At 50.5% G+C, this 17,987-nt stretch overlaps 1 pseudogene; it reads right to left on the bottom strand.

The window, feature by feature from the left end:
* Positions 1 to 873: 873 nt before the first annotated feature.
* LOC131486145 (cytochrome c-like) lies at positions 874 to 17,954 on the bottom strand (annotated as a pseudogene).
* Positions 17,955 to 17,987: the final 33 nt, after the last annotated feature.

Below are 17,987 nucleotides of genomic sequence, written 5' to 3'. Positions count from 1 at the left end.
AAGGTAGCATGCAGGACAGGTGCTCTTAACCTCTGCCTCACCTTCTTCTCTCTTCCTGTCAGGTCTTCAGGCTTTTGTGGAGAAGGAGGTGAGGGGCTTGTGGGGTGGGGTCAGAGAGAGCGAGGGGACACACCAGAAAGTGTGGTGTGACCTGCTAGGTCCTTGACTTTTCTTCTGGAAACTCAGTCTGGACATGGTCACGGTTGCAGGGTCCCCGTGTGTGGCCCCGTCAGCTCTCACAAGGGGCGGTGTGCCGCCGGGGAGGAAAGGACCCTCTGGGTCAGGATGTCCACACGGGCTGGGCGGTGCTGGCTTGCGGAGACCCCACGCAGGCTGAGGTGGCACAGGCCACCTCCCGCCCACCACGCTTAGCTCCTGCCCCTCTGGCGGCCTGGGGCCCCCACGTTGTTCCTTGTCACCGCGCCTCGCACAGAATTAACTTTTCTGCCGGGCAGGGTCAGCCCAATTGAAGCCCGAGAACCACCATGAGCTGGCGTCTTGTGTCTCTGCATTTCCCGGGGTTCAGGTATTACAGCTGATGTCTTCGTCGTCATCACCCCGTGCTCCCCCCTTCGCGCTGGGGCTCATCGGTGCTTTCTCCTCCTCGTTGTGTCTCTGTCCCTAGCTTCTCTTTCTGTATAGCTGAAGAACAACGACAGTGCGTCTGCTATCTCCTCCAAATGCAAAACCAGACAATCGGCTCTTACGCCGGACATACTGATTTCTTAACGCTTGTGAAATCCTGGACAATTTGCAAATCACCTTCCTTTTGCTTGTTCATGTGGCTGTCCATTCAACAGGTGCATCATGTCTCACTCCCACCCTCTTGTTTTATCTGGCCACTTCTTTCCACTCAGTGTGAGGACGGTCCCTTCACAGGGTGGTGCCGAGACCCAGGAACCCCAGCGGGTCACACAGTAGGCCCCGGCTCCGGGCATCCAAGCTCCTCGTCCAGTGGTCCTCGGTCTCCAGCAGGTTCAAAGACTCTGGTTAGCGACAGAGACTGTACTGTTCGGGAAAGCGGGAGAAGTGAAGTGCCCGGTAAAATCCCCGTGCGCCTCCGGAAAAGTGATCTTTTCATTAGAGTGACTTACAATGGGATTTTCATTCTAAAAAGCTCCCGGCTCCAGAATGATATTTGTGAAATGCTTAACCCCATGGGGGATTCCTTCCGATAGGCAGACGAAAAAGTACCATAAATCTTTTGTTTTATGGAAATACATGAGCTACGCCCTCACGCGGTGTGCCAAATTCGGTGCATATAGGAAGCTGAACTTTCATTAAAAGGTGACCACCGAAGGCCATAGACCAGCAAGGTCAGACCTGTCCACAGTTCTCTGGAGAGGCAATGGGGAAACACCTGGCTGGGTCGGCGGCTGCCAAGGCTAATTTCAGGTGGTTTCTGAGCAGGACGTGCAAATGCCCGGTACAGAGAGTATGGACGTTGGGCCACTAGCTAGCACATAGCTGCCGTCAGGTCGGGGCAATTCACCCCTGCCGGTCACCAGGGAACGCGCACAGAGAAGAGTGCACGTCAGACACTGAGAGCTGAGCAGATGCCAGAAGCGTGCAAGAGCCAGGCACAAGGAGGAGGCAAGGCGGAAAACCCGCAGGCTCCTTGTCTGGGCCGGGCCTGACTCGCTGAAGTGGCCTTCACTGCACACAGTCTGTTCCGCGGGCCATCGTGGGATTTCACCGGAATCTGGGACACTCTGTACCCGTGGGTGGGTGAAACAGACGACTCACTTGGCACCGATTTGAGGAAGTCGGAAAAGGCCCAGAGAACCCAGAACGAACCGGACTTCCCCCTCCCCAGAGCATCCCGAAATGCCAGCCACCCGCAGTCCCTGAAGCCACCGCTTCGGGAACCTTCCCTGCCTCCAGTCCCAGACGCGGTGCTGACGCGTGTCTCTGAGGGAGGCTCTGGGAGCGACCCCGCACCGGTGAGCTCGGCTGCGGGGCCGAAGCACACGGAAGGGAGAGAGGCAGGGGGCTACCGGTGGGCTCTTGTCGGATCCGCCCTGCGGGCAGTGAGCCCAGGCTTCCGCGGGAGTGTCGTGTGCACCAACTGTGTGCCTGGACTTTCCTTCCGCAGGCTGATCTTCGACACGACCCCGGCCAGGGAGTTAGGACGGTGGTCCCCGCTGAGCTGCTGTCGGGCAGGACTCAGGTCAGGTTCCTCGTGCGCGGGGCACAGACGGACTTCGCAAGGGACGCGTATAAGACAGAGGTAGCAGGAAAGCAAGGCTGTCCCCAGAGGGGAGCTCGGGGCCGGGACTCTGTGCCGGAAGTGCAGTGTGCGTGCGTGTGCATGCGTATGCGCGTGCGTGTGCATGCGTACGTGTGCGCGCACGCCCAGGCCGGGAGACGGGCGGTTTCCTCGCCCGCTCGGGCTTCTTAAGGCCACGGTGCGAGGCGGCCGGACCGAGGGGTCCCGCAGGGAACTAAGCGGGTCAAGGCCTCGGGACATGTGTGAGGACACAGGCCAGCTTTGCGGGAACTTTCTGGTAACTGACCTTGGGTGCAGGGGGCTCAGGTTGCCCGGAACCTGCCTCCGCCCCCCAGGGCCGCCGGCAGTGGGGACGCCGAGCCTCCCGCTCGCTCCGCCTGGCTGTCCCTTCACTGCCCTCCGTGCTGCCAACGCAGTGGCCACTTCCGGCACGTGACGTGTCGTCTCGGGCCTGCGTCCTTCCTTCTGTTGGCCCTTTTCGGGCAGCCGGGGTTCTCACCTCTGAGGACACCCTCTACACACATCCTTTTCGCACACCTGCCACCCCCCCCCCCCCACGCCACACCACCCACGTGCCAAGGCACACACATGCCACGCCACCGACGCGCACGTGGCATCACACACACCCCATACCACACACACGACACAAGAAGGGAGCTAATAAGGATTGAGTGCCTCTTCTGGCCGTGCCCTTGCGCCGTATCTTAGACCCAAGTAAGTTTCGCAGCAATATGGAGAGGCGTTTATTCTGGTTTATGTAAGAGGAAACCGAAACTAAGAAAGTCGAAGTGACTTCCTCCAGCTACACAGCCAGTGCCTGCTGTCGTGTGGGAAGATGACGCCAGCCTGGCCGGCAGCCAAACACAGACATCTGTTTCCACAGAGGGGAAGAGCGGGTGCGGGGAGGGTCCCCGGCGGGGCCGGGTCCTGGAGCAGCTGTTTCCAGGCGTCGTGGCCTCCCGTGGCGCCCGCTCCCTCCGGGATTCTGAGGGAAGCCGCCCTCGACCGCGGCCACCGGGCGTTTGCAGCAGAAACGGCTGGTCCCGGGAGCTGCCGTCGAGAACACGAAGCAACGCTGCCTGCAGCTGCCCCTTTCGTGACCTCTGGGGCAAACGTGCTCCTCAGAGCCACCGTCGGCCACAGCACGAGGACACCGGGCTGGGTGGACCCAGTGGCTCGGATGTCTTCGTCTGGCCATCTCGTCTCTCCCCCTAGAGGAGGGGACGGCTCCGTGGTCTTTCAATGCCTGTCTCTCTGGGGAGCGAGGGCAGGGGTGGGTCAGGATCAGGACCGGGACGCTCGGGCGGGAGCCACGCCAGCCGAGCGTGTGGGGCAGGCAGTGGGCGATGCTGTCCTTCTGCTGGACTTCAGGCGGTGCTTGATACCTCAGGCCCCTCCACCCCCCCCCCCCTTCCTGGGTCCGAAATGAGGATAGTAACATCTAGCGCATCCTCAGGATCATCGTGAGGAGTTACCTGAGATTATGCGCAGGGTGAGAAGTAAGGGAGATGATTCATTTTCAGAAATGCCAAATAAAAGCTGTGCTGTCTAGTTAACAGTAGGTTTACAACCTGTTGGAAATATGTAGGAACCCCTGCGCCCACCCGCAGTGGAGTCCCAAACCCTCAGGCCCTTCACTTCCTGGTTCTTCTTCCCCTTCCCCGTTTGGCGGGCTTTGCAATGAGCATGCGCCAAAGGACAAAGGAGGGACTGAATGTCTCTGCATCACCTCAGGGAGTGGACATTTGTTCCAATCAGGCTACTTTTCACATAGGTGTCATCTGGGTCAGGCTGTAACCTCTGCAGCACTCAGCCAATGAGAAACCAGGGGAGGGACTTACCTCTGCAGCACTCAGCCAATGAGGAACCAGGGGAGGGACTTACCTCTGCAACACTCAGCCAATGAGGAACCAGGGGAGGGACTTGCGTGCTGGGAAACAAATTGTCTGCTGTAACCTCCCAGAGCGTGCCTGTCAGACACCTGCTTCTGAAAGAACGTGGATTAAAGCCTCGCTTCACCGTGCTCCGAGTCTCCTCTAGCCTCCTGTGATTGGGTCGGTGGGCTTATTTCTCACAATAGAAAGTCCAGATACAACATCAGTGGGATTTCTGTTCCCCTGGCCCGGGGTCCTCTTCCTACACAGCCTCTGCTTTTAGCTTGGATGCCACTCTCTCCCATGGGCTTTCTAGGTCCCCTCGTCCCGTCTAGGTGTGTGAGTAATTTAGGGAGGCTTTTGGCTGCGAGTGGTGGAAGAGACAGGAAAGAGGTGAGGTCAGTTCTGCTACAACAGATTGCAAGGACTCCTAACACTTGCCAAACTATGCAAGATCGGACGATTAGTCGGTGAGGGGGAAAGTGGAGGGAGGGGCACAGCACCGGGAATCGTTATCAGTGACATCAACAAGCGTGAGAACCTCATAAAAGCAGCCCTGCGCTTTTACACACGGTTGAGACTGCATTGGTCCTACAGTAAACACGGTAGTGTCGTAGCTCAATTAACACCGAGAAAGGCCCAAGGTTTGCCTGAGGACTGGAGGCTGGACGGTCAGCCTGCGAACGGAGGGGAGCTGAGGAAGGAGGCAGATGTGGCGTCCGAGGGCAAGGTCTAACACCAGACTGGTGGGTGCGGCTCATAACAGGCCGGGTGGTCTGTGGCAGCTGGGAGGTGTGTGTGTGTGTGTGTGTGTGTGTGTGTGTTCCCAGGCTTGGACCGGCGGGGTTCAGTCTGTTCTGTTGAACTCATGTTTCTGCGAGTGGAATCATCCATCTGCAGACACAGCATGTACTTAATTCTCAAATTGATCCGTCATATATGAACCACGCTGACACAAATGTGTGTGTCACAACCAGCGTCAGAGCAGAACTGGCCACTGCAACGTGCACAGGATCCCTGGTGCTCCCACCGCAGCGGGCGTCAGACAGCCTTCCTGAGGAAGAGCGGGAGGTCCCTAGGGCAAGGATCCGTGGCAGTGTCCGTGGCCTCGCACGTTTCCAGTGCCACGAGTGACTGCAGGTTACTTGTCCCCGGTCGAGTGCCTTTGTAGATTATTTCACCTGGTTTGACTTTGCTAGAGCTCCAAAGTGGGTAAGTACCTTAAAAGTACTTCTGCAAAAAACATGGATTGAGGTTAGTTACTAATATTGCGAGCGCAGATCAGCAAAGAGGAAAAAACAGAGCGGCTGGATGTCCTGCTCTCGATGCGAGCTCTTCACCCGTCACAACTGGATGAAAATGGCAACAGCCCGACAAAATCTGACAGTAACATACACCGACTTCAAAATTAGGAAAAATCATTATAAATATAGATTTACATCCACTCTTGTTAACTGTGAACCTCACCTTCTGTGTGCAGAGAGTAAATGCCTCGGGGTCTTAATGAATACAAGTAGGCATCTATCATAATTAGCGAGGCATTGAAAACTAAATCCAAATATGGGGGCAGGCATTTAGAACTCCTTTGGCAAGGCTAGAAGTTTTATGTTGTGTAATCACGTACCTTGCAAAATTCCCCTAAACTCAGTGATAGTGCTGTGAAGCCTCTTTTGAATTTCCTTAGTAAAAGAAAACAAAACAAGACAAAAAGACAAAAAGCTACACCAATTAATCAAATATTTTCCGTTCTGCTTGGTAAAAATGGCTGAAATAACACAGAGGAAACAATGTGGCCTATATACACAACGGTACCCTCTGTCTTCAAACGTTTTTGGAAGATGCATGCAGATATTTTGGAAACTGGCAAGACACCAGTTCGTGAATAAATTACTCAGTCTTGGAGGTCAGCTATACCGTTGGGTAAAGTACAGATGTTGCTGACACGTTCAACCTTATGATATTTGCTGGACGCAGTTTCAATAATGGAACACACCAAGAACAACTTCTTTACGATCTACTAAAGAAAGATGTGGTACAGCTCTATTCTGAACAGCAAATTATTTGGTTAACAAAGCAATATTTTGTAACAAAAATATATGTAAGGGTAACCAATGATGCTTTGCCTAATTACCAACAACAGCCCAAACGAGAGTTCTGGTACCTATCGTTCATTCACAGCATTATTCTTAGGAAGGGAGCCTCAACCATGTTGCAATACTTTTTAAAGACTTGGAAAATAAATACGAAAATGTTTTGTAGGAAAGACGTGTTTGCTGTTTATCACGTTGCCGAGTACTTGAAAGGGTTGTCGAACTTAAACATCTCCATATAATTGCTGAAAAGAATCGAGACGCGGTACCCAAAGTTAGGAAGTGCAACGAATGATTTGCTTCAGTTTGGATCTCTTATGCTTTGGTGACATCTATTTTTCAACTATGACAACGATTTAATATCAAAAATAAGCCGAAACTTTATTGTACCACAAAGCGTCACACCAAACAAAAAAAGAACAAATACTTCATCATATTTCTTTCACTAAAATATAATTACTAACATACTTCTTATGACAGCACAGATTTTTGTTGATACATTAAAATTAATTTTAAGAATTATTCATTTCTCTTATCTCAGCCTTCGAAGAGTTAATTTTTGCCCCCATTCTATAATGTACGCATACGAGTAGTTGTGTGTCTAGAATGAATGAATACATCGATATGCACAGGCATTTTTTATTTGCTCAGATTGTTTCACCAAATGGGTACGTGATCAGAGAAAACGAAATTGGGCAATGCGGTTCTGAAATGAGTGCGGCTGTAATACTCTGACAAAGGCTGAGACCGACTGAGAGACCGCAAGGCCAAGGAAGAGGGAAAAACGCTCGAGGACATCCGACGATCTCACCACTAATGAACCCAACTTTGGAATACACAGACACACAGACACCTGTAAAATGACCGTGACTGCTAGGTGTGCTTCCCCCAGAACCATTCTCGTGGGTAGCTGGAGGAGAAAAGCATATTTACACCACCTCAGATTCTGACCGCCAGCATTTGTCAGTAAGACTTTCCCTATTGTTTTGATCTTTTTATTCTAAATCCAGTAAAATTTCTTTTAACGTTTATTTATTTTTGAGAGACAGAGACAGACACGAGCAGGGGAGGGGCAGAGAGAGAGAGAGAGAGAGAGGGAGAGGGAGACACAGAATCTGAAGCCAGGTGCCCTCAGTTCATTTTAAAATTAAATTCATGTTGGGACGCCTGGGTGGCTCAGTCGGTTAAACGTCCGACTTCGGCTCAGGTCACGATCTTGAGGTCTGTGAGTTCGAGCCCTGCCTTGGGCTCCGTGCTGACAGGTCGGAGCCTGGAGCCTGCTTGCGATTCTGTGTCTCCCTCTCTCTCTGCCCCTCCCCTGCTTGCTCTCTGTCTCTCTCTGTCTCTGTCTCTCTCTCAGAAATAAACACCAAAAAACATTTAATTTAAATTTGTGGTTCTCAATAAATGGTAGCTGGCAGATCGCTGGTTCTCAATAAATGGTAGCTATTACTGGACAAGTTATCATTCATTACAGCGAATTCTTTACGACGCAATGGTAGGATGGTGATCACTTACTGTTGGATTACAGTTTTCAATCCTCAGAAGTCCCTATAATCCAAGAGCATAGAGACCGAGCAATGCCTTTGTCTCAATTACTTCAGTCCTAAGATGCCCGACATAGTAGACATTCAACTAGTATGACTGAATTCTCTGAGAAAAGATATTTTAGGTTATATGTTATGAAATTACTCATAGTTGATGATTTTTTAGGCCATAAAATAGCAATATCACATGGTTTAGTCTACTGATTTCCAGGGCTCACTAAATAACCTTTTCTGAAATAACTCACTTAAGGGAGAATTTTAAAGGTTCCAGTAAGTGATTAGTTGAAAACTTCTTGGAAAAAAATGACACTATAACATTTTCTTTCTAGCACAATCTCTTCTCTATAGATGAGGGGGAAAAAAAAAGTCACAGACACTGGGATTACTCACATTGATTTGGAGAGATAAGGCCAGAGATGAAGTTCAAGTACGGATACAAAGATTTTGCCTTTGTACTTTCTGCCTCAAGATTCGGGCATTTCTGGGGGCACTTGGGTGGCTCAGTCGGTTGAGCCTCCGAATCTTGATTTCTGCATGATCTCATGGTCATGATCTCATGGTTTGTGGGATCGAGCCCCATATCGGGCACTACGCCTGAGAAGGCAGAAGCCTGCTTGGGATTCTCTCTCCCTCCTCTCTCTCTGCCCCTCCCCTACACGCGTGCTCTTTCTCTCTGTCTTTCTCAAAATAAATGAAAATTAAAAAAAAAAAAAAGATTCAAGCATTTCTGATTTGAGAACTAACCTATTCAGCAACAAGGATGTTTAAGCATCCACCGTGTGGCTAAGGAACTAGGGGGATGCTAAACAAGGAAAACACACGAGGAGACCCAACGGTAGAACAGGGGCGCCCAGAGCAAGATTGAGGAGCCTGGACACTAGTGAGGCATGCTGGGAAGAGGTCTTGGGAGCAGAGGCCAGGACCCAAGTTGGGCTTCCAGCTCTGTGAAGGGGACAAGGGCCAACGTCCGGGGAGAGGCAGAGCGTGAAGGATGGCGTCAGGAAGATGGGCAAGCTTCAGCCGGAAACTCGTCGTCGTAACTCTCATTGCCATCGACGTCATCATTTGTAGCCACGTTCTCCACGCATTTTATTCCACAGGTGGGAACACAGCAGCCCCCACAGTAAAGCGACTAGTCCAAAGTCATCAACCACGCACGGCCCACGTTAGGGCACGATTTTAACCTATGAGGTTGTGACTCCGAGTCCTGCGGTATCTCTGCCACTTTTCCCTGTTGGGGAGAGAGCGCACCCCCCCCCCCCCCCCCCCCCCGCCCCAAGTGAAGTTTCACTTGTGTAGATCTTTGGAATTGGATTGTGGTATATATCCACAAACTAATTAAGCAATTCAGTAAATGCATTTAATTTAATTTTCCCCTGGAATATGTCATCACCAGTATAGCTATTTGGGGGGGGGGTGGTGGGGAGGGGGGGGAAAGAAAGCGAAACAAAACAAGAGAAACCATTCCTCCGTTCTGTGCTCACTGCCTTTTATGGGCATTCTCAGATTTCCCCATCAAGGTGGCTTTGAATCAGTACCAGGCCTTCTTTCATGTGGATAACAATTTAAAGATGTGATTTTCGGGGCAAGCGGCTCATAGGGGCTGGTTTTCGGTGCAGTCCGGGGACGGCGAGCGAAGACAGGGAGTACCGGGCGCGACCACTGGGGGGCACTGTGGCTCCATGGAGGGCTGCCAAGGGCTCCCCAAGGACCCGCCAAGCTGAGCACAAAAGGTGGCATTTCCAAGGTGTGCACAGCGAATTTCTTGATGAATTTACCTCCTCTGTGGAATTCTTCCTTTGAGGCGCCCCCCCCGACCCCCCCACAGCCTCGCTGGAGGTTGGCTGCTCTCCGACTGCGGGGTCCGGGTAGAGCACGCGGGTGTGGCGTGGCCCCGGCCAGCGTCCCGCCACCCCACGGCCCCACGGCCCCCCAAGAACGCAACTTCATGTCACAGGGACAGCAGTCCTGACGACATCACTTAGAAGATTAAAAATAAATTGAAGCACATGTCACTTCAAAGGGAGCCCGAAAAGGACATTGGCAGGATTTGATGCATTAATGAGAAGGAGCCTGCTCTCGATTTGAACTGGATGGAAAGAGATAAGATTTTAAAGCTTGTAAGCTGCTAGTATTTCCAAAGGAATGGTTCGATTTTACGATTTAAAAAAGGAAGCCCTTCCCTCCCCCCATCCCTGCACTTGAAACCTCCTGGCTTTGACTTGGCTGTGCGCCCCACGCGGGGCTGGAGGGCGGGCTGGGGTGTGTGGGGTGTGGGGCCAGGCACCCGGTTTCCCCACGCCTGGATGGGGGGGGGGCAGTCTGCAGGGCCAGCAGCCCCCTCCGGGCCAGGCCATCTGTGCTGCCTGGGCCACCTCCCCCTGGGTGGCCTCCATCTGTAGACTCACCTAAAAGCCATCCACCTCCGGCTGGTCTTTTGTTTCAAAGACCTTCCCCAGCAGACCCAGCCCCTCTCCCAGCCTGAAATCCCACAGCTTCCAGCAGCCACTTCCTGGCTAATGGGGACGGAGCCTAATCATTCTTGTTTCTCAAGCCTCATCAGGAGGCCTGAGCGCAGAGAGAGAGGGCAGCTCTCGGGGAGGGGAGCGTGGGCAGATGTCCTCATGAAAAATTTACAAGGAATAATCAGAGGCTCTTGCTCTTCCCCCTGCGGGCAAAATCCGCCGCCCCCACCCCCACCCCCCTGCTTGTTGCTCAGGCCCCCGCAAGAATATTGGAAAATGCCCCATCGTTTTGAAGAAAATCTGGCTCCGGGAGGCTAATGCATGGTGTTTGATGCGCTCGGCTGTCCTCCTGAGACTGGGTTGCAAATGTAGTTCAGGCGAAATTGATGAAGTATCAGTTAATCTGAGGCTGACAGTTTAGAGAGGTCACAGCTGTGAGGGCGGCCAGGGTCTCAGAGAGAACAGACGAGGAAGAGTTAAAGAGGCACAGAGAGCCCGGTGGAAGGGAGACATCGATCTTCTTGGTGGACAGGTCCCAAACCTTTGTATGTTGCCATATCTCTGAGCCCCCTCCCCCCGCCCGCCCCCTTAAGGACCATCACACACACACACACACACACACACACACACACACCCCTGCAGAAGTCCAAACCCACGCCCCTGATGTTCCTTGCTCCTTAGGAAGGAAGGCGGAGAGGGCTCCTGTTCCTAATTGAAGCAGGCAGTTAGCTCGCCTAATGCAAATTTCCTTTTTTTAATTGGAACTCTGAGTCATGTCTGCCCCTTCCTGCATTTCCTGCTCCAGGAAGACTCATCTAGGTAGATGGCGTATCTGCAGAGGGGGAGCCATGCACCGCTCAGAAGAGGTTTTCTGGGAGTGGTTATCAACTCTCTGGAAAGAGATGAGAACAGACACAAATTCACATTTATCCCGAACTGTTTTCTGTGTGAAGATCTAGGACTCCAGGACCCAGGGATCCAACACGGAGCGATCGATGGCTGCCGTGTGGCCGTGTTATCCGTGTGCCTTCCAAGTTACCATGTGGCTTTTACGTCTCGATTCGCCAATCATCGGGCTTTATGGGATATGAAGCCGCGGGGGGTGTGGACTCGAACAGCCGGACTTTCCCTGAGCTCCGAGAAAGATTTCAGCATGACTGCCATTTGCTTGCGGGAAAATAGGACAAGAGGTGGTAATGGACTGAATGATTAAATGGCTGGTAGACCAGAGCTGGGATTCTGACCCAATGATAATACGGGCCGTGGTTAACGTTCACCCAGCCTTTATAAGGTGCGGGCTGTGCTAAAGCCTTGTATATGCAGGGGACTTGTATCCCTCGCTGCAAACTCGGGGGAAGATATTTTCATTATTAGTGTGATTATTACCATATTATCTCTTTTTAAAAGAAAGGAAAATTGAGGTTTGCAAATTGTTAGCACGATCCATTCCCTCTGTCTCTTCGGGGCTGGGAACCTTTTCCTTTTCCTGGAGGTGGTGCTGGGATTTTGGGGGGGGGGGTGGCTGTTCAATGCAAAGGCTGAAAAATATGACTATGAGTGATGATAGCCAGATTGAAGTAACCGCTACTTTGAGTAATTACAAGTATGTGTCTTAACAGAAACACAAGTGCTTCTTCCCGAAGTTCATGGGGGTAGTGTACAAAGACAACAGCAGCCCCTGGAGAAAGGAACGAACTATTTCCCCTGGAAACAGGAAGTCGCCGCACCTTCAGAGGCACCTGTAAAGTTCGTGCACGCCAAGTGCAGCGTGTGGGGGGGGGGGGGGGGGGTGGGTTGGGACTCGCCCCGGGGCGCCAGGAGCAGTCGCAGTCGCAGGCCGGGCCCGTGGTGCCGTGTGCACTGGGCGGCGCGGGAAGCGGACGCGGCGATCCTGGGTCCGTCACGATCGTACAGGGTGTGTGAGGTGTTGTTCTGAGGTCCTGGATCGGGAGTCCCCCCCCCACCCCGCCGTCTCCTCCCCGCGCGAGGTGGGTGCCGCAGTCGCCTTCCTGGGCCCTCCCCGCCGCCCCCCCTCTCCCGGGCCTGCACCGCCTGAGGGCCCGTGTCTCAAACCGCCTTGAAGACGGTTCGCCTGGTGTTTCCGCGGCTTCAGGCTTGAGACGTAAATGCGATCACTCCCCCCCACCCCCCACCCCCCCAATCCCCCGCGACGGCCAGAACCTCACAGCTTGTGCCTGTGGGTCTAACCAGACAGCACACCCCACATGTGGAACAGCCTCGTGCCCTTTAACCTTTGATCCTTAGTTGCAGAGAAGGGAGAGAGAATCTGTGAATGGCATCTGAAAACGTGCTTCTAAACGTGGGTGCAAAAACGCATAGCAGCTGGCATGTTGTGTTCTTGTTTCTGACTCTATAACAAACACGTCAGTGCAGCTACCAGGGCAGTGACCAGCGACCGGTTCCCCCCCCCCCCCAGGGACAGAGAACTGACCTTCACTTGGGTGTGAGGAGCAAGCGCCCCCTCCTGGCCAAGGAGAAGCTCTGCACACAGGTGACTCCAGCCCACCTTGGGAAAGCCACGCCCAGCGCACATGCGCTTTTCAGTGCCCTCCTCTGCATCGTCTTTCTAAGGAAGAAGAGGGAGGTGTTTCTGTGCACCTCTGTCACATGGGAGGGCTTTGGGGAAGCCCTCCAACCCCTGGTTGCTCCCCAGAGCAGCAGCACTGGGGAGGAAGCACGCAGGAAATGTTCCCGGAGGGCCTTGTTGCCTTTCTGCAGCCTGAGTTGATTTGGGGCCGGGGTGAGCCATACTCTCCACGAGTGTACGTATTCCACCCTGCTTGCTCTGCTCTTTAGAAACAATATCCAGGGGCGCCTGGGTTAAGACTCAGTTGGTTAAGCATCCGACTCTTGATTCTGGCTCAGGTCCTGATCTCAGGGTTAGTGAGTCAGAGCCCTGCGTTGGGCTCAGGGCTGACAGCACGGAGCCTGCTTGGGGTTCTCTCTCTCCCTCTCTCTCAGTTCCTCTTCCCTCATTCTCTCTCTCTCTCAAAATATATAAACGTTAAAAAAAAAAAAAAAAGAAACAATATCCATTAACGGTAGGGTATTCTTCTGATCAATTCAAAGAGTTCCTAACTTTAGAAAACCTTAGCTAGTTGTCGTCTTAATTCAAAAAAGGGGGAAAAAAATAGAAGACCACCAAGCAACTCCTGATGATTTATAATTAGTATCAGTATTAGAATTATATGCATCTAATACAGCGATCCAGTGAGGGCCCGGGCCCAGTAGTGCCACTGACAACTTGTTGGGACTACAAATCCCCGGCCCACCCCGGACCTACTTATAAATATTATAACTCCTCCAATGGTTTCAATCGATAGCACATCTTCTTTTGTTTTGTTTCACTTTGCTTGACTTTTATAAGAATACAGTCAAAAGTTCAATGAGATACAGTGAGAGAAGAAAGGCAGGAGCCCTGGCTGCATTTCAGGGGCCTCAGAAACTTACCTTTCTGTGTTCATCCCCGTCAGTACCTGGGTCAGTACCCGGGTGCCATGTTGGATTTCCCCAAACGAAACCAGTGAGCCGTCGGCATCATGTGAGATATGAAATTAAAAATAAAAAACATTCAAAATCTCCTAATCTCGCAGCTATGTAAATATTTATCTCAAAGGAGGTTTTCAACATGGTTTCACTAGGATCGGTTCTCTGGTAGGCTGCCCAGTTTTAACAGATGTTTTGAAAACCAACTCCAGTGAAAAGTCGGCTTTGTAACTTTATCGCAGGACCTCTGAGACCACATGGGTCAGTGAGAAGCTGCCTTTAGATTATCACGATACTAAGACAGGAAAGGAAAGGCATCCCCTGTGGGCCAAGGTCATGTGCCTGAAGACCTTTGATGGAGAGTTTAGGGCTGTGTTGTCTGCCCCTCAGCCCCGGGGAACCCTTCGGCAGACCTTCCTGTATCCTTCAGGGAGCCAAGTTGGCCTTCGTCGCTAGTCTAATAGATGAACCTTAAGACACAGATCTTCAAGCATCAGTCCTCTGAGAAGGACACAAGCAGGGGTACTTGAACATCTGGTGGTGAGAAGGTGGCGCAGAGGCTTCATCTCTAGGTGTGCACGTTGGCTTGGGCAATTCTGCTTCCGGTATGTGGTTGGAGCTTTTCACGCAGAAATCAGAGGCTCCCGACCACAAAGATGTCTTGAAGGCAGTGATTTCCTTTAAAAGAAGATAAATGGCTTCAAAATATAGTTTGCATGTGAATCAACCTGTAAAGTACATTAGCCTATATTGCTAAGTTGGATTTGGGCAGACCTGTTTCAGGAAGTACACTTTTAACATGTGTTCAGGGCTGATAAGAACTGCGTCTAGGCGCTGATTTCTCTGGGCACATAAAATGCGGGAGGCATTGACAGGTAGATCAGCACAGAGCAGGCTGTCCTATCAAGGACTCATTTACATGTCAATGCCAGGCCCGGGGCGGTTTGATTACTTGGCTGGAATCTGAGCTTCCAGAACAAATAAAAACAGATAGATAACATTTGTGACTCTAGAGTTTCTTTTGCTCTCTGGTTACTTGTGTGTGTATTCTTAACAGATAATAATGTGAGAATGTGGGAAGTCTGGAACTGTTTTCATGTTCTAGTGCCCTTTATGCAGTGGTGGCCATTTGGACGGCGAGGTGAACTGTTTAACAAAATTGCCCATGAGGCCGCTCGTGTAATGTCTTAAATTCTGTGATCAGTTTTGAAGGACAATATCTAAACTATTATAACAGTGAGGGTCTGGGGTAAAAAGGAAACAAAGGACTAGTATACCAGTGTTGATTCCTTTTCAACTCTCTGTCCCTCTGTCCCCACCAATGAACAGCCCCTAGTGGACACTGTCTTCTCACATTAATGCTCGAGATGAGTATCTGTCCTTCAGCTGGGATAGTTGTCACTATTAAAATTTATTTGGTACCAAGTGACAAAATGGAATTGTCCCTTAATTGGACACGCATTTGTTGAGAGGGTAATATATTCGCTAGCTGTCTGCCATGGACATCTGGTGTCTTCCTCTGCCCAGCATCCCTTCCCGTCTTTTCCTGGAAACAATACCTTCTTCCCTAGAGGAGCGGCCCCTCCTGCCTTCCATGGGCATCCGGGACCGGCCCCTCCTTGTGCTCTGTTCTCCTGGCCCCGGTGGTTAGCGCAGGAGTGGCATAGCCCCCAGGAGACAATCCCATGACTTTCGTATGTGGACTCTGGAGAAAGACAGTCCCTTCCAGCCTCCTGTGGCTGAGGTGATGAAAACCTGTGTCTTCCTGAGGTCATACCTCACGGTCCCCTGACACCCGGAGGAAGACTGTGGACATTGAGATGAAATAATGTCACCCCGTGAAGGAACCAAAGCTGAGAGACAGACAGAATTTGGACAGAGTCAGCATTCGAGTCTCTGGACTCTGTGAAGTCAGCCCCATGGTTCTCACTCACTATGTAGGAGTGAACAAATTCCTCGTTGTGTTCAAGTGAGTTTGGATGGTGTCAGACATGTGCTACTGAAGGAGTGTGGAATAATACTCTGGCCTACAGGATAATTTGTCTTTGTGTTTACAGTATTTATGAAGCTAATTATATCAAGTCATTAGTTCTAAGCACATTATGGAGATTTTTGGACACCTCTAAAAGGGATTGATAGCAACATTCCCTTGTGCTCTTTTCCCCCTTCTCTTGCTTCTTTTTCTCATGACGAGGATTAAAATGCCATCCTCTGTTAAAAAAGAAACAAGGGGCCCCTGGGTGGCCCTGTCAGTTGAGCGTCCGACTCCGGCTCTGGTCGTGATCTCACGCTTCATGAGTTCGAGCCCCTCGTCAGGCTTTGCGAGGACAGCCTGTCAGCACAGACGCGGCTTTGGATCCTCTGTCCCCCTCTCTCTGCCCCTGCCCCGCTTTTGCTCTCTCAAAAGTAAATAAATATTTTTTAAAAAAAGAAAAACACGTGCAAAATAGGGTGATTTGCCACCGTGAAATGAAACCAAGACCTGATTTACTGTTTCGGTCTCTCGCAGAATCGTGACCGTTTATTTTTTTTATCTGTGATTTTGTTTTCAATTATCTTAGGCCTTATCACGTAATTTACACATCTGTGGTGATGCTACGTCTCCTCTATTTCCAATGAGTTGGCGAGAACACCATCTCTCCATCTCTAATCATACATACGTGGTAATTCTACAGTTGTAGTTTTGAAGAGCCGTTGAGAAGACAGCCCTGAATGGTAACTTGAGTCTGGCTTACTAAAGAAATCACAAGCCAGGTTGGCTACAGTATCTTGTCACACTGAACTTTGAAAGCATCTGACCTTCTGGATCATCTATAAAATGCGAGAAGGGTTACATACTCTTTATTTAATATCATATGTAAACCACACTAAAATCCTTTCATTAAGCAAAGGGCAACATTTTAGGTGCAGGGAATTTTATTTTACTTTTTTAACTTACTTTTTACTTTTTACTTTATTATTTTTTTATGAATATAATTAATTGTCAAATGGGCTTCCATACAACACCCAATGCTCATCCCAACAAGTGCCCTCCTCAATGACCATCACCCATTTTCCCCTCTCCCCCACCCAGTCCCCCACCTTCAGTTTGTTCTTTGTATTTAAGGGTCCCTTGTGGTTTGCCTCCCTCCCTCCCTGTTTGTAACTATTCCCCCCCCTTCCCCCATGGTCTTCTGTTAAGTTTCTCAAGATGCACATATAAGTGAAAACACATGATATCTGTCCTTCTCTGACTGATTTCACTCAGCATAATACCCTCCAATTCCATCCACGTTGCTGCAAATGGCCAGATTTTATTCTCTCTCCTTGCCAGGTAGTATTCCATTGTATATATAAACCACATCTTCTTTATCCATTCGTCAGTTGGTAGACATTTAGGCTCTTTCCATAATTTGGCTATTGTTGAAAGCGCAGTGCAGGGGATTTTAATTAAACTGACATAGTTGAGACCAAAAAGATACCGTGGACCTTGTAGCTTATCTTCAGCTCTTGCAACATGACTTGAAACACAGCTGGGTGTTGCTGTTCTATGAGACAGTGAAGAGATTTCTTCGGTATTTAAACATATTCATATGACCCGTTCGATAAACCTAAATATAAACGCAATCTCCTACACATTCAGAGATGGCATTCACCATGTCTGTGAAAAGCTCACATTGCTAATTGATTCCAATCGTGTCTTCAGAAGGGGAAATCAGTGATGGCACTTGGGAACCAGAATTCCTGTCAAGTTCTAAACGCTGGGCGTATGCATTTAGCCATGAGCCAATCTGATTTAAATCAGCACTGTCCATGAGAAATATTCTACCTGCCATTTGTGATCTGAATTCCGGTGTACGAGAGCCATTGAAATACGGCACACGTAAAAAACGGTCATGAGGCATTTTTGCTCGTAAATAAATAAGGCAGTGGCTGACTGTTGCTCCTTAGTTGCCTTTTGGAATAAGCTATCAAGCCTGCCTTTCTCCCGGTCTTCTTAACGCCAACAAAGATGGTTTTGTTCTGCGGATGCATTTCTTGGGATACTCCAAATGCTCCATCAGTGTCTCCCCTCCCCCAGGTGAGGCCTTTGTTCTTGTTGGCAGCCATGTAAGAAAATCCAGGGGCCCGGCCTCTCTTTCACCCAAACAGACCACAGAGATTTGATAACAGTCTTGTTCTTGCCTTGCCTCTCTTTTCGACAGCATGGTGCCGGGCACGCTACCGAAAGGAATCTTCTTGCCCTTCTCAACGTCATCCATTTTTATTTTTTTTAATGTTTTATTTATTTTGGG

The sequence above is a fragment of the Neofelis nebulosa genome, chromosome 9 (assembly GCF_028018385.1).
Source record: "Neofelis nebulosa isolate mNeoNeb1 chromosome 9, mNeoNeb1.pri, whole genome shotgun sequence".
In the NCBI taxonomy this organism is placed as follows: Eukaryota; Metazoa; Chordata; class Mammalia; order Carnivora; family Felidae; genus Neofelis; species Neofelis nebulosa.
Note: the sequence above shows the minus strand (reverse complement) of the source record. Positions and strands in the feature narration are given on the sequence as shown.